This window comes from Gossypium hirsutum, chromosome A08 (assembly GCF_007990345.1).
Source record: "Gossypium hirsutum isolate 1008001.06 chromosome A08, Gossypium_hirsutum_v2.1, whole genome shotgun sequence".
NCBI lineage: Eukaryota > Viridiplantae > Streptophyta > Magnoliopsida > Malvales > Malvaceae > Gossypium > Gossypium hirsutum.
This window is the reverse complement of record NC_053431.1, coordinates 32,693,070-32,719,307: the sequence shown is the minus strand read 5'-3', so window position 1 is coordinate 32,719,307 and position 26,238 is coordinate 32,693,070.

Here is a 26,238-nt window from a genome sequence, read left to right as displayed (position 1 = left end):
CATTCTCATTGTGCCATCTTTCTTTTTCACAAACAGAACAGGAGCACCCCATGGTGAAAACCTCGGTCTAGCAAATCCTCGGTTGGTCAATTCTTGTAACTGAGACTTTAGTTCTTTTAGTTCGGTCGGAGCCATTCTGTATGGAGCTATCAAAATTGGAGTAGTACCAGGTACCAATTCAATGCGAAATTCTACTTCTCTAACTGGAGGTAATCTCAAAAGTTCTTTAGGAAACACATCAGGGAACTCACAGACAACAGGTACAGATTCAACTTTCTTATCATTCACTTTCGAGTCTAACACATAAGCTAAGTAAGCTTCACAACCTTTCTTCACATATTTTTGTGCTTTCATTGCAGATATCACAACTGGTAGTCCATTCAGATCACTAGACTCAATTCAAATTATCTCATCATTCTTACACCTTAAATCAATGACTTTTCATTTGCAATTCACAATAGCATCATGCAAAGTTAATCAGTCTATTCCCAGAATTATATCAAATTCGTTGAAAGGTAAAAGCATCAGATCAATAGGAAGATAGATATCTCAAATCAATAACAGGCAATTCTTGTAGACTTTATCAACCAAGACAGTTTTGCCTAAGGGGTTCGATACTCTAATTACAAATTCAGTAGACTATACAGGTAAAGTCTTATTGTGCACTAAATTCATACAGATATAAGAATGTGTTGATCCCGGGTCTATCAATGCAATCACAGAAGTATCATAAAGAGTAAAAGTACCAGTAATCACGTATGGAGACATGGCTTCCTCACGAACTCAGATAGCATAGGCTCTAGCAGGTGCTCTGGCCTCAGATTTAAAAGTAGTATCCCTAGTAGCTTTTTGACCACCACTTGTATTTCTCGTATTTCTAAAAGGTCTACCTATAGCTGAGGTGTTGCTCGGTGTCAGATTCTGTACATTCTCTTGCTCAACGGGTTTAGAACAATCTCTTACAAAATGGTCCAGAGATCTACATTAGAAACAGGCTCGGTCATTCAATCTACAATTTCCCGGATGTCTATTACCACAGTGTTTACATTCAGGTTTCTCAGATCAGACATTCCCGACACTTGCAACAGAAGTAGTAGGAGCTCTGAAAATCGAATGCAATCTAGCTCGATCTCTAATCTAATGTCCTACATCAGCCTTTGAACGGCTAAGATCATTTCAGAATTTCTTTGACACAGACTGAAATGATCTACTTAAAGATCTCTTTTTAACATCTCTAGCTTCAGAATCAGCTTTTCTTTTCTCTTCACTTAATTCTTCAACTTTACAAGCTCGCTCAATGAGCATTACCATTTCTTTAATCTCCAAAATCCCAACTAACAGACAGATATCCTCGTTTAATCCATCTTCAAACCTTTTGCACATTATTGCTTCATTTGACACACATTCCCGAGCATACTGGCTCAATCTCACAAATTCACGTTCGTATTCAGTAACAGACATACGACCTTTTTAAGCTCGAGAAACTCTTTACGTTTTTGATCAATGAATCTCTGACTAATGTATTTCTTCTGAAATTCAGCTTGAAAGAAACCCAAAGTAACCCATTCACTCAGAACCACAGATATTAAATTTTTCCACCAATGGTACGCCATATCTCTCAGAAGTGAAACGACACATTTTACACATTCCTCAAGATTCAGAGACATTTCATCAAACACTCGTATTGTATTCTCTAGCCAGAATTCGGCTCTTTTAGCATCATCATTCATTGTAGCTCGAGACTCTTCAGCCCCATACTTTCTAATCTTACGAATTGGTGGTCTACTTATCTATACCAGATTCACTGGTGGCATAACAAAAATTTGTGGAGAATTAACTGGGGGTGAAGGTTGTTGTACAGCCGGATTGGTTCTAATATACTGAGTGAACCTATCATTCATCATATGATAGAAGGCTTGTTTAGCCTCATCATCACAGCTACTCATAGCCGATCGAGAATCAGCTTGCACCGTCCCATGCGCGGAGCAGGAACATTGCTTTCAAAATCGTCAGCTACAGCTCTATCGGGATCTATTTGCTATATAAAAGCACATTTCAATGTCAGGATTCATCACACTATCGCAGTTTCAGATATATGGCATGTATAGCTAGACTCATATACGCTATGGTAGTCCTAGAACCAACTAAACCATAGCTCTGAAATCAATAAAATGTAACACCCTATCCCGTAACCGTCGTCGAAATAGGTAAGGGGCATTACCAGACAGATAGAACATTACAGATCAATACAGAATCACAGATATCACATAATATTAATGCATAATCAAATCAACAATTAATCTCTTATGGAGGTCTCCAAAACCTAAGACATACTTTTAGATAAGGTCGGGACTAAATCGAACACAATCAGAATTTTCAGATCTTAGAAAAAATTTTCAATTCTGTTGAGGTCAAGCACCTGTGTGACCGGGCCTTGTACCTTACACGGGCACCAGACACACCAATGTGATCCAGCCGTGCCATAACAGAGTACATAAACTGACTTTTACACACGACCAATAGACACAGCCGTGTGCCATGGCTGTGTGATACTTAGCTAGTTACTGACTTAAGCCCACGGCCATATGACATGCCCATGTGTCTTAACCGTGTGGCTTTAAAAGGTTAACGCTTTGCATACATGGCCACAAGGCACGCCCATGTTCACTGATCGTGTGGTACAATGCAGGCTTGGTTTAAGCCAACTTGCCACCCGTTTTTGGGTCATTCCTACAAGCAATATTAAACAACATTTATATTAAAATTTTCATCCAATTCCATGCTCAAAACATGCTTTAACTTACCATTTCCTCAGCTTGGCATATTTCAAAATGACCACCACATACAAGGCCATATAACCATTACAAGCATACACAATTTGGCATCACAAACCATTTACCAAAACTAAGCACAAACATACCATTTGCTAGCCAACTCTCATGGCATAACATATATACATATCAAAGTTTAAATACATAGACATTCTAGCCTATACATGCCATACTTAAAAATATTTACACTTTCAAAAGTACCAAAATGAGTTCAATAGTATGGTGATAATCCTCGACTATCCCCGAGCCTTTAGTAGCTATGATAACTGTAAAATAGACAGAAATCACATAGAGTAAGTTCAAATAGCTTAGTAAGCCAAATACAATTGGTTTAACTATTAAAGCATATAAAGTACAAATCAAAAGAAAGAATTCATATCAATTTCACAGAATAGTTTATGAGCATAACTATGCTCATTTGCTTGTATACATGTCATGTTTCATTTCCATAATTTCATACATACTTCGCATTCATTATTTCACAGAAATAGAGTCTTTCATATTCAGAAATTTAGTACAATACAAACGTACCCGTATAGATTATACATTTCATATATTCATTCCCATATGTCGTACTCTATCATCAGACGGTTCTGAATCGATACAGATATTCATAAACGGGTACAATGCCAACGTCTCAGATGTGGTCTTACATAGAATTCAGTATCGATGCCTTTGTCCTAGGCAAGGTCTTACACGAATTCAAATACGATGCCTATGTCCTTGACATAGTCTTACACGTAAATCTCAAATCGACGCCTGTGTCCTAGACACGACCTTACACGATATCGCAGATCAATGTCAACATTCTTTTAGAAACATATAGAGCTTTTCAGATACTAGCATATTATCGAAGTTTACTTGAAATTTATTCAGCAGGCTCTCAAGGCAGTCCAATATAGATTACAATTTGTATGTGCAAAATTTAGTCAATTTAACACGTAATTGTAATTTGACTTACCTTGTACGAATTTCAGACAGAAACAAGTCGACTATTCAACTATTTTGGACTTCCCTCGATCTAAGTCTGATTTTCTTTGTTCTTGATCTAATACAATTCAAATTCAACCTTTCAATCATTCATTTCATTCAACATAATCCATGAACACATATTTAGGTCACTTTGCATTTTTAGCCCTTACATTTTCACACTTTGACAATTTAGTCCATTTTTCAAAAAATCACAAATATGCAAAATTCACCAAGACTATAGCTTGGCCGAAAATACATAGCTTCCATACCAGCCCAAATAACATATTTAATTCACAATCTAGTCCTTGAAAACCTTATTTTCACAAATTAGCCCAAATAGCTCTATTCCATAAAAAATTCAAGAACAAAGCATGTTAATCTCACATATATCTTTCATAATCCATATAAAAACATTACAAATCTCATATAATCACCAATGGCACATTTCATAATCTTCAACAAAAACAGAAATTGGGACATGGGTTTTGAAGAACACAAAACAACGATCACAAAAACGTAGAAATTATCAAAAAGGAGCAAAACACATCCCGAATCAAGCTTTCAAAGTGCCGAAATTTCAAAAACTCAAAACCCCTATTTCTTTCTTAAGTTTTGGCTGAACAAGATGATAATAAGGCAACCTTTTGTTTTGTTTTTTATTTATTTAAGCTTTAATTTACAAATTACAAAAATAACATTTATTATAAAACATTAAATTCACCTAACACATGTCTAATATTGTTCGCTTACTTTATCAATGGTATGATTACCATGCAAGGACCCTTATTTTAAAAGCGAAGGCCAAATAACCCCATTAACAATTAGCATGCAACTTTTGCATTTTATGCAATTAAGTCCTTTTTGTAAAATCGAGCACAGAAACAGACAAATTAAATCACAGAAACTTCACAGATAAAAATTCACATATCATAGACACAAAAAATAATATTAAAATACTTTTTTAACTCAGATATGTGGTCCCGAAACTACTATTCTGACTAGTGTCAAAATTAGACTGTTACAATCTCCCGCAGAATGGACGATGCCACCAGATAGTAATGAAAGGCCCGTTACAGTTAGTCAGAGAGGAGGGGCTCAAGAAGCCTTCTTCCAAGCTATGAATGAATGGTTTTCCGTGTTCGTTCGTGTGAATCCGGCTACTAGACGTTCACCCCCTCATGATCCTCAGACTACCCATGTAGCTTCCCCAGTCACAGATACAGTCAGAAGAGAGAAGCCACAATTGTTAAATGTAGAAAACAATGGGCCTAAGAGTTTAGGGCTAATAAAGATGACGATGCAGAGAAAGCTGAATTTTGGCTCGAGAATACTATCAGGGTCTTTGATGAGTTATCCTGCACACCTGAAGAGTGCATGAAGTGTGTTGTATCACTTTTACAAGACTCGACCTACCATTGGTGGAAGACACTTGTGTCAGTAGTACCAAAAGAGAGGGTTACTTGGGATTTCATTCAGGAGGAGTTCCATAAGAAATACATTAGTCACAGGTTCATTAACCAAAAAAGAAAAGAATTCCTTAAACTAAAGTAGGGTAAGATGACAGTGACTGAATATGAACGTGAATTTGTCAGGCTCAGTAATTATGCTCGAGAGTGTGTGTCTACTGAAGCTATTATGTGCAAGAGATTTGAAGATGGGCTCAATGATGATATTCGACTGTCATTTTGTGTTTTAGAAATAAAAGAGTTTGTTGTTTTAATTGAAAGAGCTTGTAAGGAAGAGGAGTTGCTGAAAGGAAAGGGTAAAGCTGAAATTGAGATGCAAGACACGAAAAAAATACAGATGAGCAAGTCATTTCAGTCTACATCCAAGAGGCCTAGAAAGGTCTCTACAAGATATAATTTTTCAGTAGGGTATTCTAGCCGAAACAGAGGTAAATGATTTATGGGTCAGAAAGCTCAGACCACTTCAATTACGAGCGCTGGCAGTATTCAGCCTGATAGACCCGAGAGTCCTCAATGTGGTCGATGTCATCCAGGTCAATTTCGAGTAACTAAGACTGGTTGTTTTCGATGTGATGCATCAGACCATTTCATTCGGGAGTGTCCTGAGATGGTTAAAAGAGAAGTAATACCGAGTGTAAGATCAGGCAATGCCCCCGTTAGAGGTAGGCCTTAGAGAAGTTTGGGAATAGGGGCAGGTAGAGGTGCATCTAGAGATTCAACAGCCAGACCAGATGTTAGAGCACCTTTAAGGACCTATGCTATCTGTGCTCGTGAAGAGGCATCCTCCTCCAATATAATTACAGGTATATTTTCTCTTCATGATGTTAATGTTATTGCTTTGATTGATCCGAGTTCGACCCATTCCTATGTTTGCATGAAATTGATGCCTAGTATGAACATGTCCATAGAGTCTACGAGATTTTTGATTAATATATTGAATCCATTGGGTCAGTATATATTAGTAGACAAAGTATGTAAAAGTTACCCTTTGAGGATTAGAGGTTACTGTTTTCCAGCCGATCTCATGCTATAGCCATTTGATGAGTTTCATGTGATTCTTGGTATGGATTGGTTGACTGCGCATGACGTGATAGTGAATTGTGAAAATAAATTCATTGAGTTAAAATGTAAAAATGGTGAAATTCTTCGGGTTAATTTAGATGAGTCAGATAGTTCAATTGCCATGATTTCTGTTATGTCTGCTCAGAAATGCTTGAGAAAAGGATATGAAGCTTATCTTTCCTTTATGTTGAATACTAAAGATCCAGAGTTGAAAATTGAATCAGTGCCTATGGTATGTGAGTTTCCTGATGTGTTTCCGGAAGAACTACCAGGTTTGCCTCCTATCAGAGAAGTTGAGTTTGGTATTGAATTGGTTTCGGGTACAACACCCATTTATATTTCTCCTTATAGAATGGCTCCAATGGAATTGAGAGAATTGAAAGTTCAGTTGTAGGAACTAACGGAGAAAAGCTTTGCAAGACCTAGTTGTTCACCATGGGGTGCACCAGTGCTCTTTGTGAAAAAGAAAGATGGTTCAATGAGATTGTGCATAGATTATTGGCAGCTTAACAAGATGACTATTAAGAACAAGTATCCACTGCCTAGAATTGATGATTTGTTTGATCAATTGAAGGGAGCTATTGTGTTCTCCAAGATAAATTTGAGATCCAGATATCATCATGTAACGCTCCAAAAATCCAAAAACCCAAAAATCCCGAAATCCCAAACTTTCTTTGTTTTCAGTTTTGATAAAAATTGTGTTTTATATTCTTAGCCAAGTGATAATTATAGTAGGTCTTAATTAAGGTTTGAGTTCGAACCTAGGGGTAAATTAAATTATAGTTTAATTATTAAAAGGACCTTGTTGGCAAGTAGTTGGGCTTTTAAATAAAGATAAGGAAAAATGGCATCAAAAAGCCTTGTGGAAGAGTGGTTAAGTGACACCACTTAGAGTGTAGGGAGGTGGTTTAGTGGATAGCAAGGAGATCCAAGGTTCGAATCCTAGTTTAGTACTTTTAGAAGTTTAATTTTGGCCTTCTAGAAGGATGGAAGTGGCGTGAAGATGGACTCCAAGGGGAGTGATCAGAAGAGAAATTTGAGGAAAGGATCAAGGGGTTATCAAGGAGAAACACGAGGGGATGAGAACTGAGGAGCAAGTGGAGCTGAAATGGGAACTTGGGCTTGAGGAATTCGGCCATAAGGGTTATAAATAGGTGTCGAATGCAAGGGTATCAGGCTAATGCCGAAATTCTTTTTCACCTTACTACTGGAAACCCTATTCTCTTCAAGATCCAAAAATCCAAAAACCCTTGCTTCCTCCTTTCTTTTCTTGTGCCGGCTCTCTATTCTTCCTTTGCTCAAGTCTTTGATCCATTTTTAGTTAGCCAATTTCTTCTTGATTCCCTTGGTGCCAGATAAACCTTGCTCATCATACCAAGTTTGAAAGCCGAAAAGCCGAATCTTCCAAAGGCCAAATACTCTTTGACCGAATCTAGTGTAAGTGTTTGCTCTTCCAGTTAGTTTTTGCTAAGGTATCGATTATTGTTCCTCACTTTTTCTAATCATTTTTTAGGTAGGAATAGGTATCAAATTTTAGTTTTTGGATCCCTACCGATTTGCTCTTCAGGTGAGAGATGTTGGTAAGTACTCTTAATCTTAGTTGGCCGAATGGTCATAGTTAAGGTAAAGGAGACTTGTGTTGGATACGAGTCACCTATTATTCTGGTTTTAATAGTTACGATTGGTGCAGATCTAGGAGTTAATCGTGGTTAGTGAAGGGGCTGTTATAATTATCACGCAAGGTAAGGTTAAGGTGAGATTCCAGCTTTTGGTAAAGTATTCGATAAGTATGTGAGATTGATCTTTAAGTGATATTGATTGTAGGTTTGGGCTAAGGAAATCCCAGCACACTTGCCTACCAAGTGTGTACATACACTGCACACACACAATGAATCAGTAAAAGTCGAAATGCTGAAAAGTCTAAAGTTGGGCTACGATAGTCATACGAGTGTGCGAACACTCGTGGAGAGGAAACCAATTGGTTGCCTGAGGCCCACGGGCAATTTCGTGGACTTGGGTTGAGAATTGGCCAAATGGGCCAGAATAGGCTAAATGGGCCTGATGGGCTGTTGGGTCCATAATAGGCAAGGATTGATAAGTGATGTTATGTGTTAGGAAATTTGTATTTGAGCATGAATATAATATGATTTGGGCCTAATGGGCCATATGAATTTGAATGGGGCCTAGTGGGCTATAAGAATATGAATTGGGCAGATGGGCCATTTGAATAAGATGGGCCTAGTGGGCCATATGCATGTATGTAGGGGTATTGGGCCTAGTATATGATGACTACATAAAACTTAATTAATTAATTGAGACGGTGGACAAGTCATAGGGTTAAGGTGTTGCAACGGGTATATGCATGTCTAGGATTGGATCTAGGGAGAGCTTGGTACTTAAGCGGTCTTAATGACCCACCTCCTCTTCTCTGGAATCCTACCTGGTGCATAGTATTCGTTCATCTTAGCTCGCGGGACTTGTTCATGGGCCAAGGTAAGTGAAAATCGTAATTAAGAAAAAATTACCGAAATGCCTCTAAGGGCGAAGATGACCAAAATACTCCTAGATGTTGAATGTAAGTTTTGTGGATGTGACATGCATACATATGATGTTCTTCTTAGGTTGCATATGACGTGGGAATTATGGTACGAAGGAAGTATATGATGATCGCATGGTTGCCTGACAAACGTAGATCCACCGACGGCTTTTAAAGCCTAATATGTAAATAAAGGTAGTTCTGCAACCGGGCTACCATTGGTGTGTGGGCTGGGTGCATAGATATTTATATTCTCACATGGTGTGATGGGGGACGGAGCTGGTGTGTAGTGGATGGATAATTTGAATGGGATTGCATTGCATGTTTGATGTATGATGATCTATGAATGATTATTTTCCGTCAATGGTTGTACACACTGAGTTTACGAAAACTCACCCCCTATTTTATTTTATTTTCAGGTGATGCTCAGTAGAAGGTTCGATGTTTGGAGGGACTCTGGGTGGCCGGTTAGCAAGATAATTCAGACTTGGTTTTTTTTAAGCATTTAAGTTTTTATTTCTTTTTAAGTGTGTTCAGATCAGATTGTAATAAGGTTTTCATTATGTTATTATTACTTGAATTATTATTATTATTTTACGAGAATTTGAACATGGATTTCTTAAATTATAGTATGTTTCCTACGTTTCCGTAACTAAGTTTTTTTTAAAAAAAAATCAAATGTTTTAAACAAGGCTTTCGTAACTGAAAGGTTTTTTTTTAGTTAATTAAGGTTTCTCATTTTAAGAAGAATTTTCACTGAAAACAAGGTTTTCGCTAAAACACTTCAATGTGACACACCAGATTTGGCCATAACTTTTGGGTCGGGTTTGGGGTGTTACACATCAGTTGCGAGTTAAAGAGTCAGATGTTCTGAAGGCTACTTTTCGGACTAGGTATGACCATTATGAGTTGTGATGCCATTTGGCTTGATTAATGCTATTGCCATTTTCATGGACTTAATGAATCAAATTTTCAGACCTTACTTAGATAAATTTGTAGTTGTATTCATTGATGATATATTGATTTACTATCATGATAAGACTGAGCATTCAGAGCATTTGAGAATAGTTTTACAGACTTTGAGAGATAATCAACTTTATGCCAAGTTTAGCAAAAGTGAGTTCTGGTTACAGGAAGTTGGTTTTCATGGACATATAGTCTCAGGTGAAGCTATTAGAGTTGATCCGAGCAAGATTTCAACCATTTTTAATTGGAAGCCTCCCAGGAATGTATCAAAGGTCAGAAGTTTTCTTGGGCTCGCCTATTATTATAGATGATTTGTATAGGGATTTTCCATGATAGCTACTCCATTGACAAGATTGCTACAGAAAGATGTCAAGTTTGAATGGACTGAAAAGTGTTAGTAGAGTTTTGACAAGATAAAGGCATTGTTGACTGAAGCTCCTGTCTTAGTACAACCAGAATCGGGTAAAGAGTTTGTGATTTACAGTGATGCATCCTTGAATAGACTAGGCTGTGTACTTATGCAGGAAGGAAAGGTAATTGATTATGCCTCTAGACAACTAAAGCTACATGAGAAAAATTATCTGATACATGATTTAGAACTAATTGCCATTGTATTTGCATTGAAAATCTGGAGATATCACTTGTATGGTGAGAAGTGCCGAATATTTACTGATCATAAAAGTTTGAAATACTTGATGACTTAGAAAGATTTGAACTTGAGGCAAAGAAGATGGCTAGAGTTGATTAAAGATTATGAACTAGTGATCGATTATCACCCGAGTAAGGCAAACGTAGTTCCTGATGCTTTGAATAGAAAATCTTTATTTGCATTAAGAGCTTTGAACACTATTTTAACCTTATCGGATGATGGTTCTATCTTAGCTGAATTAAGAGCTAAGCCAATGTTTTTTGAAGAAAATTTTGAAGTTCAAAAAGATGACAGTGAGTTGCAAGCCAAAAGAGCTCAGTGTGAGTCGGGTATAGAGTCAGATTTTTAGATCAGTTTTGACGATTGTTTAATGTTCAGAAATCAGATATGTGTACCAAAGAATGATGAGCTTATTCATCAAGATAGTACAAAGATGTATAATGATTTGAAGAAAATGAATTGGTGGGTAGAAATGAAGAAAGATATCTCAGAGTTTGTTTTTAGATGCTTAATCTGTCAGCAGGTAAAAGTTGAACATCAGGTACCTTCAGGTTTATTGCAGCCTGTGTTAGTTCCTGATTGGAAATGGGACCGAGTTGCCATGGATTTTGTGACAGGATTGCCGTTGACACTAAGAAAGAAAGATGAAGTATGGGTTGTGATTGATAAGCTAACGAATTCGGCTCATTTTATTTCAGTTCGTATGGATTATTCACTTGACAAGTTGGCCAAGTTGTATATTTCAGAGATAGTCAGACTACATGGGAGCCTGAAGAGGTTACGCGAAAATAATATCCAAATCTTGTCACAGGTAAGATTTTCGAGGACGAAAATCCTTAAAGGGCAGAGAAATGTAACATCCCAAAATAGGGCCTATACGGAAAAATGGTTGTGAAACCACAAATCCAAGGTAGAAAAGTTTGTTTCGATTAATTTTTATAATTTACCGAGTGATTAGATGCATGTGTTAAATTATCGATGGAAAATTTTATAGATAGCATGCTTAATTTGCCTACTAGGGCTTAATTGCAAAAGTTGATAAATATGAGTTTTAGATGCTAAAGGATTAAATTGAAGAGTATAATTGAAGTAGAGGTCCTTAAATGGTCATTAGACCATTAGGTTTTCATGGACAAAAATGGACATACATAGATAAAAATAACTAAAGTTTTAATGAAGGGTATCTTAGTCATTTAGTAATTAAAAGATTAAAAAAGGGAAAAAGATGGCAAAATGTGCCCATCTTCTTCCTTAGGCTGAAATTTCAAGGGTTCTTCATAGCTAGGGTTTTTTCAAGCTTCTAAGCTTCATAGTAAGTGATTCCAAGCCTTGTTTTTAATGTTCTTTACGTTTTTGGAGTCCCGGTAACTTGATTTAGCTTATTCTAGCAATAATTTAACCTAGAGTTTATATTTGGAAAATACCCATAGGTGAAATGTGTTTATTTTGATGTTTTATGGTAGAATATGAAGCTTGAAATTATGTTAAATGACTTGAGCTAAGCAATTTTAAGCGAAAACGAGTAAAACGACATAATCGGTAAAAATACCTAATGGTCATAAGTACATGTTAGAGGGGGAATTTGATGTTGCCGTAGGAAAATAAATGATCGTCATGTCATAAAACATAAGAATTAAGGATAAATTTTTATTTCCGAGCCTTGGGGAAAAAGTGTAAATATGAAAAAGTTTAGGCGCAAAATTGTAATTTTGCCAAAGTTAGAGTTAAGGACTATTTTGATAAATTTGAATATTAAGTTAAATTTTCTATTATAGATCAAGAAGAATGAAATTCGGGGTTAGACCGAGGAAAGACAAAGGTTGAGGACTAAATTAAAATATTTAATCGTATTTTGTATCGAGGTAAGTTTGCGGTAAATAAATGCAATGTTTTATTATTTATAATTAATGATGTTATTTTTCAGCATCTATATATATTTATTTTGTAAATTTTTTCCTTGATGATTCAAGCAAGAATTGATGGAGAAATGATGCTTAAAAGTCCCGGTTGAACCTTAGGAATGTGTAAGATACAAATGTCATGACATTAGGGTTTAAGGATACCAAGTTAGACCATGCCAAGGCATGGCATTGGTAAGTTTTACAAGGCAAGGAAATTATGTAAGACCATGTCAAGGCATGGCATTGATAAACTACGATAAGGCAAAGATCCCATGTAAGACCATGCCAAGGCAAGGCAATGGTGAGTTCATAAGGAAAGGATACCACGTAAGACCATGTCAAGACATGACAATGGTAAGTTTAAAAAGGAAAGATACCCGTGTATCCTTAGTATTCCAAGTGGTTCAACGGAAAATTTAAAAAGTGTACCAAAGGGAAGGTAAGATAAGTCTATGTTCGAAAGGTTCAGGTTATCTTAATAATTCATTTAAAATATTGTTATTTATTTACATGTAAACTTACTAAGATTTATGCTTTCTCCCTTTCTTTTCTCTCTTTTTTATAGTATCGTAAAGCCAACTCAGAAAATCGTAAGGACATTGGAGATCGCCTCACACTATCAAGGAGTTATCTCGGTATTTTGTGACTAGAAATACTTTAAGTTATGGCATGTATAGGGACTTGGATATTTTGTGTGTATGTCCTGATGATATGATTAAAGAATGGAATGTGAATACCTAGTAATGATTAGCTTATGATATAGCTAAATAAGAACATGTTTTGGTATTATGTATGCCCAAATGAGGTTTGATGCAAAGAAATTATGAAGGAAAATCACTAGAAATTGTAAAAAAATAATTATAAGTCATAGTTTATATGTATAGATTCCTTTGTGAGTCTGTTTTCATTAGAACCAAATGGAAATGTTATCTAAATTCTGTATAATGAGATAATTGATTTTTAGTGAAGAGAGGTTAGGTCCGCTGAACTGCGAAACAGGGGAACCTTTAATGAATAAACTGTACTAATTGGCCAAACCAAAAATTCAGGAAAAATTATTGTAAGAAGATATATGAGTCTAGTTTCAGGAAAAATTTACGGATTTAAATTTCTGTTTCGTAACTCGAGTTATAATTAATTTAGTGACTGTTACGCAAATGGACAGTTTTATTATGAATAGTGAAGTAAATTGTTTTGATTTGGGTAAGTAATTGGAAAAATTTTAATGTTCCTGGTTTAGTGCCGAACCGTTCCAATTGCATGTTTTTGGGCCTTGAAGGCCAATTTTAGGGATTTATTGGATGAATGCGAGTGAATTAAATTTTAAAAGTAAAAAGAAAAAAATTATGCCCCGAACAAGTAAGATAAGTCTGGTAATGCCTCGTACTCGACTCCAACGACGGTCTTGGGTAAGGGGTGTTACAATCTTCTTGATACTTCTTAAGGGCCATGACATGAGAATGATGTTGGTTCTCTAGCTCTGCCATGTGATTCTTTCCCAAAGCTTTAAGCTTCTCTTCCCAAGCAAGTTTTTCACCCTTCAGCAGATTGACCTTCTCCTTTAGTTGCTCATTTTTAGTTCGAGCATCTCTATATTGATCTGTTAGATTGGAAATTTGTGCATCTAGTTTCCCAATCAAAATGGTATCCTTTTGATGTTGACAATGTAGCTCAACCAAGGAATCTTCACTGAATTTCGCAGCCTTCCCTAAATTAGATATTCTATTTTTGTATTGTTGGTTGGCAACCTTAAGAGCCCCACTCCACAAACCTTGCTCAACAAACATAATCTTTAAGAGACCATGGCAGTTAGAGGATCTGTAACAACCTATTTTTAGAGGCATCAGAAATGGTAGTCTCATAATCTCAATGTTGATAGATGAGTCAGTGTTTTATTATTTAATTAATGTTTATATAGGATGATGAGGGTCGTATTAAAATTTGATTAAGAAATTCTAACATTTGGATTATTAATCAAATAAGAAGGATTAAAATGTAAAAGCTATTAAAGTCAGAATTTTTACTGAATGATTATGGAAGGTTAATTAGGTGGACTTATATAGTAAATATGCCATGTGAATTGTTAATGGACAAGTATGGACATGGCTTAGTATTAATAAGTTAATAATAAAAAAGGGTAAAAGAGTAATTGATTAAATAAAGAAATTAAAGTAAACCAAAACCAAATTAAGTCATCTTCTCCATCTTTTTCCACTAAAAATTGGAAAAAAAAACACCATAGTTAAGAAGGAAGAGCTTCGGTTTAGACATTTGGACTTGCATGGTAAGTATTTCTTGCTTGATTTTTAATGAATTTTATGTTTTTGTAACCATGTAAGCTTAATCTAGCTAATTTGAGGGTTAAATTGTTTAAATGCTAAAAGTTCAAGGGCTGTCATGAAGTGTTTAAGCATGTTTGTGAATTGAGTTGAAGGCTTCATGAGTGTGGTATTTAGAAAAAAAATTATTAGGTGATTTTTGGTAATTTTTGAAGTATAAGGACTCGGTTGTATAAATTAAAATGTTCAAGGATTTGTTGTGAAATCATGATAAATATCGACTATAATAAGTCCCTAGAATATTTGGTTAACTTGAATTATGTGTAAAGGGTTGAATTTTCAAGTCGACAGGGTTAAGGACTAAATGACATAAAAAGTAAAATCATGGGGGTAATTGTGTAAAAGGGCTAATGAAAGGATTTAGTTGTATAAAAATGTTTATTTTAGTATTGGAATGATATTAATGGTGTGAAATTTACAATCTAGATCAAGGAACTCATCAACCAGAATTAAACCAAGGAAAGGCCAAAGTCTCAAATTAGTTGCCGACGCTGTTTTTCAATTGTTAAATCGAGGTAAGTTCATAGTCTATGAACTCGAACTCCATTTATTTAATTTAACTAATTTAATTGTTACACTAATAACTAGTTACATACTTATATGAAATTTGATTAATCTGATTAAATCGAGATTATGAAGTTGCATATAGATACATACCGATCATGAAATAGAGTAAAGAATTATTATGGTTATCCGTTGCAAATTAATGAATTATGAAATAAGGAAAATTTGAGATTTTGTATTATGTATGTGCTTGTCGGTTTATCCGACTAGGGCTAGGCGCAAATCTTTCTCCGTTATCCGACTAGTGCTAGGCACACCTTTAATATCGTCGGTTTATCCGACTAGCGCTGGGCACAAATCTTTTTCAGTTATTCGACTAGTGCTAGGCGCACCTTTAATATAGTCATTTTATCCAACTAGCACTATGCGCAAATATTTTTCAGTTATCCGACTAGTGCTGGGCACACCTTTAATATTTTCGGTTTATCCGACTAGCGCTGGGCGCAAATCTTTGTCAGTTATCCAACTAGTGCTGGGCACACCTTTAATATCGTCGGTTTATCTGACTAGCGCTTGGTGCAAACTTTGTTATGGTTTATCTGTTAGGCACTAGGGGTCGTTATCAAATTAATCCTTATTGTTAAATAAGATTACTATGAAATGAATATATATATATATGCTCATGTTGAACTCAATGATAAACCAAATGGAGTAAATAATACAAGATATGTTTTATGAAGTTATAATTATCAAGTGCTATAGTAGTCCTCGAACTAATAAATGAACTTAGTAATGGTTACATTGTGTTCAGGTTAGGTACCAATTTTGACTCACTACTGAGCATCCAATGTCTATCCCGAACTTAAGTCTGAGATGTTTTATTTTTAGTAATGGCATGTACCTAGTATGTCAATGTTTTGTTAATGATCTTTGGCTATATTTAATGCTAATAAAATTACTTATATGGAATGTAGTCTTGTAAGCTTGTGAATGATGTGTTAACTTAAAATAATTGTTTGTATATAGTTGTTTTGATATGTATGCAATTGATATGGTTGAAGTAAAGTCTCTTAGTTAAGCTTAGTTATCACTTTTGAAATGGTATTATGATGGTATGTATATTTATTTTTGGTCATTTGGTGGATGCTTGAGTGTGAATGGTAGGTCAGGTTTTTCATTGTCAAAAATTTGTTTGAGGTGCCTTTGAATGGCATATTGGTTAGGCCTAGGATGGATGTTATTTTGGCATGAAATTGATGTTTTGAATGTGTTTTTGAACATAGGATTTGATCTAGATATGGTTTACCTTGACATGAAAGAAATAGTTTTTGGATTGCTTGTTTGAGAGGTTAGTTTTGCTGCACATGGCTTGAGACACGGGTTGTCACACGACCATGTACCATTTAAATGTCAAGTTCAAGATCCACACAGGCAAACACATGGGCTAGGACATGGCAATGTTTCCCAAGTCAATGAGTTACGCGCCCTCACACATGGTTTGTGACACGGGCATATGCCTCAAGTCAATGAGTTTCATGGTTTGGGAACACGGGTGTGTGGAATAGCCACACGGCCTTGTGACCCCTGTTTCAAAAATCTTTAGTTTTGTTTAAAATTTTCTATTTTATTTCAATTTGATCCCTAAATGTTTATAAATCATTTTGGGGTCTCGTATGTTTGAATTAAGATTAAATATAATTTTAAATGTTATTATATATTAGTTGAGTGTTATTATTTGTGCTTAATTAATCTTCTAAAGCTCTTTAATTGTTATAAATTGTTGGTATTGCTTCGTAACCTCAATCTGGTGATAGCTACGGGTCAGAGGTGTTACAGGATCTTCATTGAAAGCTGATGCGAAATAAGAAATGAAAGCCTCCCTTAATTGAACAAGTACTACTCTATTGTTGTTGAGAAATATCGCTAAGAGAGGTGGAAAGTGGCACAGACTTTAAAATAGCTCTCCAAGGAAGGTCACTCCCTATTTTAGTGGACATAGTATATGGTGTATGAGGAGGAAGAATTGATGGGTGAGCCTTAGGAGTTGCTTCTGAAGGACACGGTGCCAAAGAGGGATCTAAAGAAGGTTTTTTTAACCAGGATGATGAGTAGACTCCTTTGGAAGTGATGGAGCCTCTATGTAACACCCTGAATTTGGGGCCTAGAAGAGTTGGGTTTTGAGTCTGGGATTCGGATAGAAGAAAACCTGAATAATTAAGAAGTTTTAAATATTATCGTTTAAGAAACAAATTTTGAATTAAATTACTACTAGAAAATTTTTACTGTATTTATTATTACGGATATTTCAAAATTTTATGAAATTTTAATTAGTATTATGAGATAAAATTATTATTAGAAAAATATTACTGTATGTATGTTTGAAAAATTTATATGAAAATTATTATTTATTGTATTATTGATATTTGAAATTTTTATTATTAGATATATTTATAAAATTATTATTATTATAATTATTATTATTAGATAGGAAAAAAATGGCGCCTGGGAAGGAATTAAAGGTCCAGGGTTCAAGCTGCAAGGTAGGCATATTGTTACTTTTTAATTTTAGGCATGTGCCGGGCATGTGATCACTTTAGTGAATTTCGGCTAGGGCCTTAGGGAGGTTGGGCCGATTGTTTTAGTTGATATTAGGGTTAGGTTCTTTTCTTTTTCTGTCTTCGAGAATTAGGGTTAGCCACTTGAAAGCTTTCACTGTCATTCATCCTTTCTGAGTTCTCACAAAAACCGAAAACGCAAATTTATTCTCCTTGGTGCCGATTTCTTCTTCCTCTCTTTTTCCTCCATTTTCTTTCTTCCTTTTTGCTTTTTCTTCTAGCCAAAACCTTCTAATCACCTTACTCACCTCCTCTATCGATCCTATCCTCCACAAAACCTTCATAGCCGATCGCCATAAAAGCCAAAATCCCGAAAACTCACTTCTTGTGTCGATTTCTCCAAGCCAAAATCCTTTAGTTATTTTTGTTCCTTTTGATCAACTTTCATCTTCTCTAAACCCTTAGTATCTGTCTGCAACATTACTTCAAAGTTATAGCCTCAAATCGTCATCTTCTTCATCACTTAAAAATCTGAAATACCATAGATTTAGGGACTTATAGCCAAAACTTCAGATCTCCTGGATTTGAGTTCTACTATCATTTAGAGGATAGATCTGCATCAGATCTGTGTAGAAATCAAAGAGGAATAAGTGGTAAGTGCTCATCACCTCAGATTTAGTCTTATTTTACAATTTAGAAAAAGCCGAAGTTCCTAAAATCTAGAGAGGCTGTCGATTTGGGCATAGGGCTTTAAGGGTCTTTAAATGATGATTTCTTTTGGAGATTAGTGTCTTCTAAAGGTTGGATCGAAGGCTTGGATCTTTGGAACAACTAGACTTAGATCTAGTCATTGGTTTTCGGCAAAAAGTTAAGATTCTAAAGGCTTAAGGGGCATGGTTCGAATATGGGTAGGTGAATATTGGGATTGGTTGTTGTGGTTTGCAATCTAAGAATTGTGGTAATCAATTTTAGGACATTGTAAGGGATCTCAATAGCAGTCGTCGCGAAACAGGTGTGTATCGAACACCTTCTCATAGTTCAAATCGGCAAAAGTCGAAATGCCAAAAATTCAGCATTCTGTGGGCTTGTGAGTGTGCAAGTGCTCACAAGACGTTTAGAAATCATTAGATTTGAAATCGTAAAGTGGTAAGTTAGTCGTGTGTGAAATTTCATGCACTTCGGTAATTGGGCCTCGATAGGTTAAAATTGGGCCCAATGGGCTTGTGCGCCCATACGGGTAAAATAATAAAAAAATAGGCAATAAGTATGTTCTGTTAGACTGTGGAATCGAAACTACTTAAACCAGTAAACTGGTCATAAAACTTGAATTAAATGGGCTTAAATTGCTAGTGGACACTGTAGGGCCCATTAGGGGTTTTAGGGCCCAATGGCTAAAATTGTGAAATTGAGACAAATAAATTATTGCGATGACAGATGGGCTAGTAAGGATAGTAACATTCGCGAGAACCCTTAAAACTGATAAAATTACTGAAATACCTTTATAGGTGGAAATTTTACAAATTTACCCCTAGGAGCAAAATTACTGATATACCCCTAGGGTTAAGGTTGACCTGAATGCATGTTTGACTGTTACTATTTACTGCATACCATGTTATTATTATCTGATGCATGGGACTGGGTTATTGATAGAGGAAGTACTAAAAGTGGCTTGTCCACGTACTGGAGGCTTTGCCTCAACTTACTGATATCTGAGCAGCAGTGCTGTAACTTTAGAGTGTAGGGCTGGGTGGGTTGAGCTATTCCCCACATGGAGTGTAGGGATGGTACGGGTGGAGTGTAGCGGTTGGTTATAGGCTGGGTTTGTGACAACCCTAAAGTGACCCTAATCGGAAAGCGGTTTTGGGACTGCTAAACCGAGTCACCAAATTATTTGAATATAATGATTATTGTCTAAAATATGTGAATATGAATGTGTGAAAGTTTTAAGCTTCGATTTAGTCAATTGCACGTGAATTTAGCTAATAGGACTTATGTGTGACACTTTTGAAATGTGATAGGTCGATCTATAAGGATCTATTAGTGCATGAGATCAAAAGGGTGGACTTGAATGTCAATTTCCCCCTTAATTAGTAAGTGGCCGGTCATGACAAGGAGGGTGGACAAAATGTTATGGGTAAAACATGTCATAAACATGTTATGTTAGTGATTTATGTTAGGAAAAATAAAATAAGGAGTATGGGCAATAAAATAATAATGCGAAGGTAAATGATGATGAAAAAAAAGAAAGAAAAAAAGCTCTCATGTTGTTCTTGGCCGAATAGAAGAAAGAAAAAGAAGGAAAAAGAGCTTTGAGGAAATCGGCTATGGTGGTTTGCTAGACTAAGGTATGTTTGATGTTGTTTCATGAGATTCATGCATGTTTTTAGTTGTTAGTTTGAGTTCTACCTAGCCCATGGTTTAAATCATTGCTATGAGATGGAGATGATATTCGGCCATGGGTGTTGTCTTCTTGGTTGGTGTTTGATGTTGTGGTGATGAGGCATGAAGATGAGTTAAGTTTCGGCTAAGGTGGATTTGTGTTGATGTCATTTGCATGCTAAGTGTGAAGCTTTGTAATGATACATGTGATGGTGTTTGATGACTCTTGGATTTTCTTTTTGGCATTTTTGAGTTAGACATTAAGTTCTTTGTGTAACCCATGACCAAAATTGAAATGGTATGGTGTCTTGATGCATTCGGCCATGGTAGGAAGTAGATGAGAAATGGTAGTAAGGTGAAGTGCAGAATGTTAGTATTTGATTACTAGTGTATATATGTGTATTAGCCGAGTTTTGAACTTGAAACAAAATGATATATAGTCAATACAAGTAACCATACTTGTAGGAAGTATTAAGCATATAATCGGCCTCAACATAGATATGCATATTCGGCCACATGAGGTAGATTGGTGGTGCATGTATTCGGTTAGAGGCGAGCATAATGATGAATCTATCTTGACTTAGATACTCGGCTCAAGGAGAATTTTGTTAAAGTGCTCAGATAATTGATATTAGGTTAATGATGTGTGTATTCGGTAATAAACGTGCACATGAGGAAATGTTAGATTAATTGTATTAAATTGCTCAATGTGATTAAAAATGCGTATGACCATTTTGTATTTGAGCTAAAGGTGGCCATATGACCTATCAAACTCCTTGTCATATTCGGCCATAAGCTAGCATAATGAGACTTTAATAAGTTAAATTTGTTTGAATTAGCTCAAGAGCTTAGAGGACCAAAGTTGGACAAGGGAAAGGAAAAAGTGATCAAATAGCCGTCGAAATCGTTCGACAACATCCGAGGTAAGTTTTCGAGTAATGAAACTTAGATTATGATTCGATTAGATTATGTTGTAAGCAAATCAAAACCATGCCCTTTGTACGTAGCTTTTGAGCTGAAAATGATAATGATTGATAAGTGACTTGCGTTTGAAATCTAGTTACGAAAGTGAAATATTGATGTGTCATGATTTATTGATATGTGCATGGATATTCGGATTGATAACCGAGCTAAGCCCGAAGGCATTTGTGCGAGTTACTATATCCGGGCTAAGTCTCGAAGGCAATTGTGCGAGTTACTATAACCGGGCTAAGTCCCGAAGGCATTTGAGCGAGAAGCTATATCCGGCTAAACCCCGAAGGTACTTGGTTTGGGAATGAGCGATCTTGCTGTAATAATTTCAATTAATACGCTCGTAAAATCCCAACGATAAGGGACGTTTCGTATATGCATTGGAGTAGTGATTTCGTTTAAATATTATCCGCTCAGTCGATTAGTGAGCTTTCGGGCCTTTGGGTAAGTTGATCCCTTATGTATGAATATAAGGGTTGGAAATGTGAAGTAGGACTGATTTTTGAGAATATGTGTATATGAAGTTATCCTTTTAGTTATATGAATGCTATACTTCAGTTGTGCCTAATTTTATTGCTCAAAACTTACTAAGCATTAAATGCTTACTCCGTTCTTTGAATCTCTGTTTTATAGATTTTGGTTCGTCAGCTATCGGACTCGAGATTGTCAAAGTCGAAGTCGTCCACACTATCAAAGCCCCTTTGGTACACTTTTGGCTGAACTCTGAAATGGCATGTATAGGACTACCCTTTTTGTTGTTGGTCATGTACCCTTTGGTTTTGTATAAATTTGGATAGCCAAGCGAAAATGGCTTATATATATTTGAGCATAATGTTATAATCATTTTGTATGTATATGGTTATTGAGAGGTGTGGATATGCTTGGCAATGATTGGCCATTGGAATGGTTAATCATGATCATACTTTGTGCTATATATGCTAAAGGGTTGGTTGAATCATGGAAACTATGTAATAGGTAAAGTCTACCTTAAAGGCAGATGCTGACAGTAGCAGTGGTGTGAATTTGAAAAATCACTAAAAATAGTAGGAATGGAATTAAATAGTGAATAAATTATGTGATCGAACCTTGATGAATCTACTTTCATATGGAAGAAACGAAACGGTCATATGAGTCGTATTTTAAGAGATATTTAAGTTTTCGTGTGACAGGGCCAGAGCGATTTCTGGATCCCCTGATCTGACTTTGGAAATTCATTATAACTTAACCAGAGATAATTAGAAGTCATACCATATATGTATAGATTCCGTTTTTAGTCTAGTTTCATTAGAAACAAACGGAATAAGTATTGAAGCCCTGTATAGGGAGATATATAAGTCGTAATGTATGAAGGTCAGAGCAGTCGAACCCTGAAACATGGGAGACTTTAACTAATAAACTATACTAATTGGCCCTACCAAAAATTCTAGAAAATAATTTGTAAATGTATATATGAGTCTAGTTTCAGGGAAAAATTATGAAACTGATTTTCGAGTTTTGGAACTCAAGATATGATTTTTAAGGTGACAGTGACGCAGTTAGCCAGCTAGTCTGGAAATTTTTAAAATGGACTGTAAAAATAAGTGAATTAAGTCTTTTAACCCCTCGTGTCTGACTCCGGCAACGGTCTCGGCTACGGGGTGTTACAGGGTTGGGCTTGCATACACGAATATGTCTGTTCTATTCTGGAATAGGCCTATGGGCCATATTGTTATCTGAAAAGGGGCTAAGGCCCAGTTTACTGAATTCTGAAAAGGGCTTCGGCCAAGTACCCGCTGTTATCTGAATAGGGCTTAGGCCCAATGAGCTTGAGCTGACTTGGGCTTTGGATGGGTTTCCATACACACTGAGTTTTCCAAACTCACCCCCTTTCTCTTCCATCCTTGCAGGTGAGCCCTAGTTGGTGGACTTGGAGCTGGGCGGGATTCAGAGTGGCCTCAAAGATTAAATTTCTGGTTTTTAAATAAGTTTCAATTAGCTTCCTTTTAAATTTCGCATTTATTTTTGATTATTTCTATTTTTGTTAAAGTTGTAATAAGGCCGCTCTATTATTTTTATTTTGGGTTTTTAAATTACTTAAATCATTTTCAACTTGAGATTCACATCACTTAAATTGATTCCTTAAAATTGGTTAGCTCTAGGGCGCGTTTTATAAAAGTTACTTATTTTCAAAATATCACGATAACCGAGCAAAGTTTCCGCAACGTAAATGTTTTCAAAGGAAACAAATATTTTAAATAGACTTAAACTTAATTTGTTTTTCGTGGACAAGTAATAAGCTTCAAGTGTGGCAATGGATGTTTGTATGTCTAGGATTGGATCATGGAAGAGCTAGGTACTTAAGTAGTCTAATTGACTCACCTCCTCTTTTCTTGAATCCTACCTAGTGCGTAGTATCCATTCACTTCAAGCCACAACAAAGAAGGTTTGATTTGTCGATACTTAACTATTTTTAAAATAACATGTTTCTGCCACTACAAAGGTTTACAAGTTTAAACGGTAAAAGTTTTTATACATCAAGAAGGGTTTTCAATGAAAACATGGTTTTTGAAAAAACACTTCAATGTGACACACCAGACTTGGCCATAATGTCTGGGCCGGGTTTGGGGTGTTACACCCTAAAAGAGTAGGAATCATAAGAGTAGAGGCAATTGCAGCCACAGGATCCTTACGTGATATATACCTTACTAGGGGAGGGCAATCGCTGCTACCAGATTCCTGAGTGCTTTCTTCCACTTTAACCTTTTTCTTTATTTTATTTGCCGATGTTTTCATAGATGAAGCAGCAGTGGCCTTTTCTTTGCCACGAGATCCTTTAAGAATGGATGAGATGTCTATGTCTTGCAGAATTAATCGAGATGGAAGCCTTGTATCATCAATAGGAGAGTTAGTTCAACTGGAAGTAGAAAAGGAAGCAGCATCAGGATTAGTAATGAGATTCTAATTTTGAGGAGGAAAGCCACAAGTGCTATAAAAATAGAAAGGTTGTTCTCTTTTATGCCCTAGTAGGATTTTCTCCAATTCATCATCTGAGTTATAGGGCCAAGCTTCGAAAGCATATGGCACTCCCTGACCTTTTAACCCCATGTTGGACTCATTTACTTGAAAATTATTAGGGCTAAGCTCTAATATTTGAGTTATAAGTTGAAAGTGATTAAATAGGGCATTATTGTTGGTAACGTCCATTTGAGTATGAATTCAGAACAACATCTCAAATCTTCAATAAAAGAAAGACAAATACATTCGGGTCACTAGCAACTTTTAGTCTAGTTTTGGTTTTCCTACAAGACGGTCCCTCCCTAAGAAAGGTACTTGCAAACAGTGTTAACTAGTGGATTCTAAGCTTGCTGATGTTCAAACAGGCGCCCCTTTCTCAACCTTTTAATTTGAACATCAGCAAACTTAGAATCTGCTAGTTAACACTGTTTGCAAGTACCTTTCTAAGGGAGGGACCGTCTTGTAGGAAAACCAAAACTAGACTAAAAGTTGCTAGTGACCCAAATGTATTTGTCTTTCTTTTGATGAAGATTTGAGATGTTGTTTTGAATTCATACTCAAATGGACGTTACCAACAATAATGCCTTATTTAATCACTTTCAACTTATAAAATTTCTTAAAGACCCCCAGCATAGGTGGTTCGTTGTGCATACAAAAGTCAATGTAGTAGGCTACCAGAGTCGACCAAGGTATGGTGGATAACTGCCCCAGTGCAATGCTGTATTCATTCAAGACGACACAGAAAAAGGTATTTAATGGTAGATGGAAACTGACTTCTAGTAGAATCAAAGGCAGAATGAAACCTACAGTGTTATTGCTCAAATGACTTTACTCGAGTATTTGAAAGGTGTAAGCAAAGTTTGGGATTTGGATACCTCAAACAGTTAGATATCAAGTCATCTTTTCTTAGTAGTGCTATAGGTAATGGATTGGGTTTCCACCCTAGGTAAAAGTATTCATGAGAATCTAGAAACCAGATGGGTTAGAACCAGTCTTAGTGATGGTTTGGCTGGTTTGACTATAACCCCTCCTTCGAGTACTAGTTCAAACCATTTTTGATTACGTGAAGGTAAAAACATAGAGGAAAAGGAAGGGAAGAAAGAATGATTTGTACCTTTGAAAAGATGAAGACATAGTGCAGAGAATGAGTAGAGCAGACAATGAGAAGTTAGGGATTCAAATGATTATAGAAAGATGAAAAAGAAAAGGAGGATTAAAACGATGGGGATAAATAGAGGAAATCATGTGAGAGAAGTTAAGAAGGGCATGACTGTTTAAGTTATCCAATAGTGTGGAGCCATCTGTCATGAGAGAAGTTGTGAAAATTGAAAATTTCATGTGTTACCGCTGAGTTTTGGATCCATTAGGTAGGTTGACTTGTTTTTATTTTGAGCATGCATGAATCTAAGAAGTATATATTGTATAAGTGAAGAGTTAGTATATGGTTTTGGTATTCATCAAGATCATGGTAATTTCAAGGAAAAAATTCCCTAAGTGGGGGAGAGTTGTAATACCTAGAATTGGTGGGTCCTACGTTGGGCTATTAGCCGAAAGAATTTGAGTGGTGCGATCCTATTCGCCTAATTGATGCCTGCGCGATCCTATTCACCTAATTGATGCCTGAGCATATACTTAGGGCGTTTAGTTGATAATAGAGTATAAGGTAAAGAATGTTCTTTGGAAGGTGCAGGTGTGCAAAAATGAAAGGAATGGTAAGAGTATTAAGGGTTCTTTGTGTGACGAAGATAACACCAAAGTAAGATACGCCAAGTTCGCCTAGTTGTTGTGCAAGTTACATTTTTACAAGATGGTCAGGATTGAATGATGGGGTAAAACAAATGTACGTAAAGATTATGGACTCTTGAATACGTATCCTTACAAATGTTAATCCTTGAGAGGACGATATTGAAGGTTAATGACACGTGTTAAATTCCAATAAGGAAATATAGGTTTTCTACATATATATATAATTGGATATGGGCTTTAGAAAAAGAAGAGAGAGAGTAATCTTCTTCCTTATAATTAAAAAAAGTTATTTCTATCTTGCTTTGGAGTTGATTAGGGATCGTTCTTGCTAAGCCAAAATTAAGGATCAGAGTTTATGCAAATGGT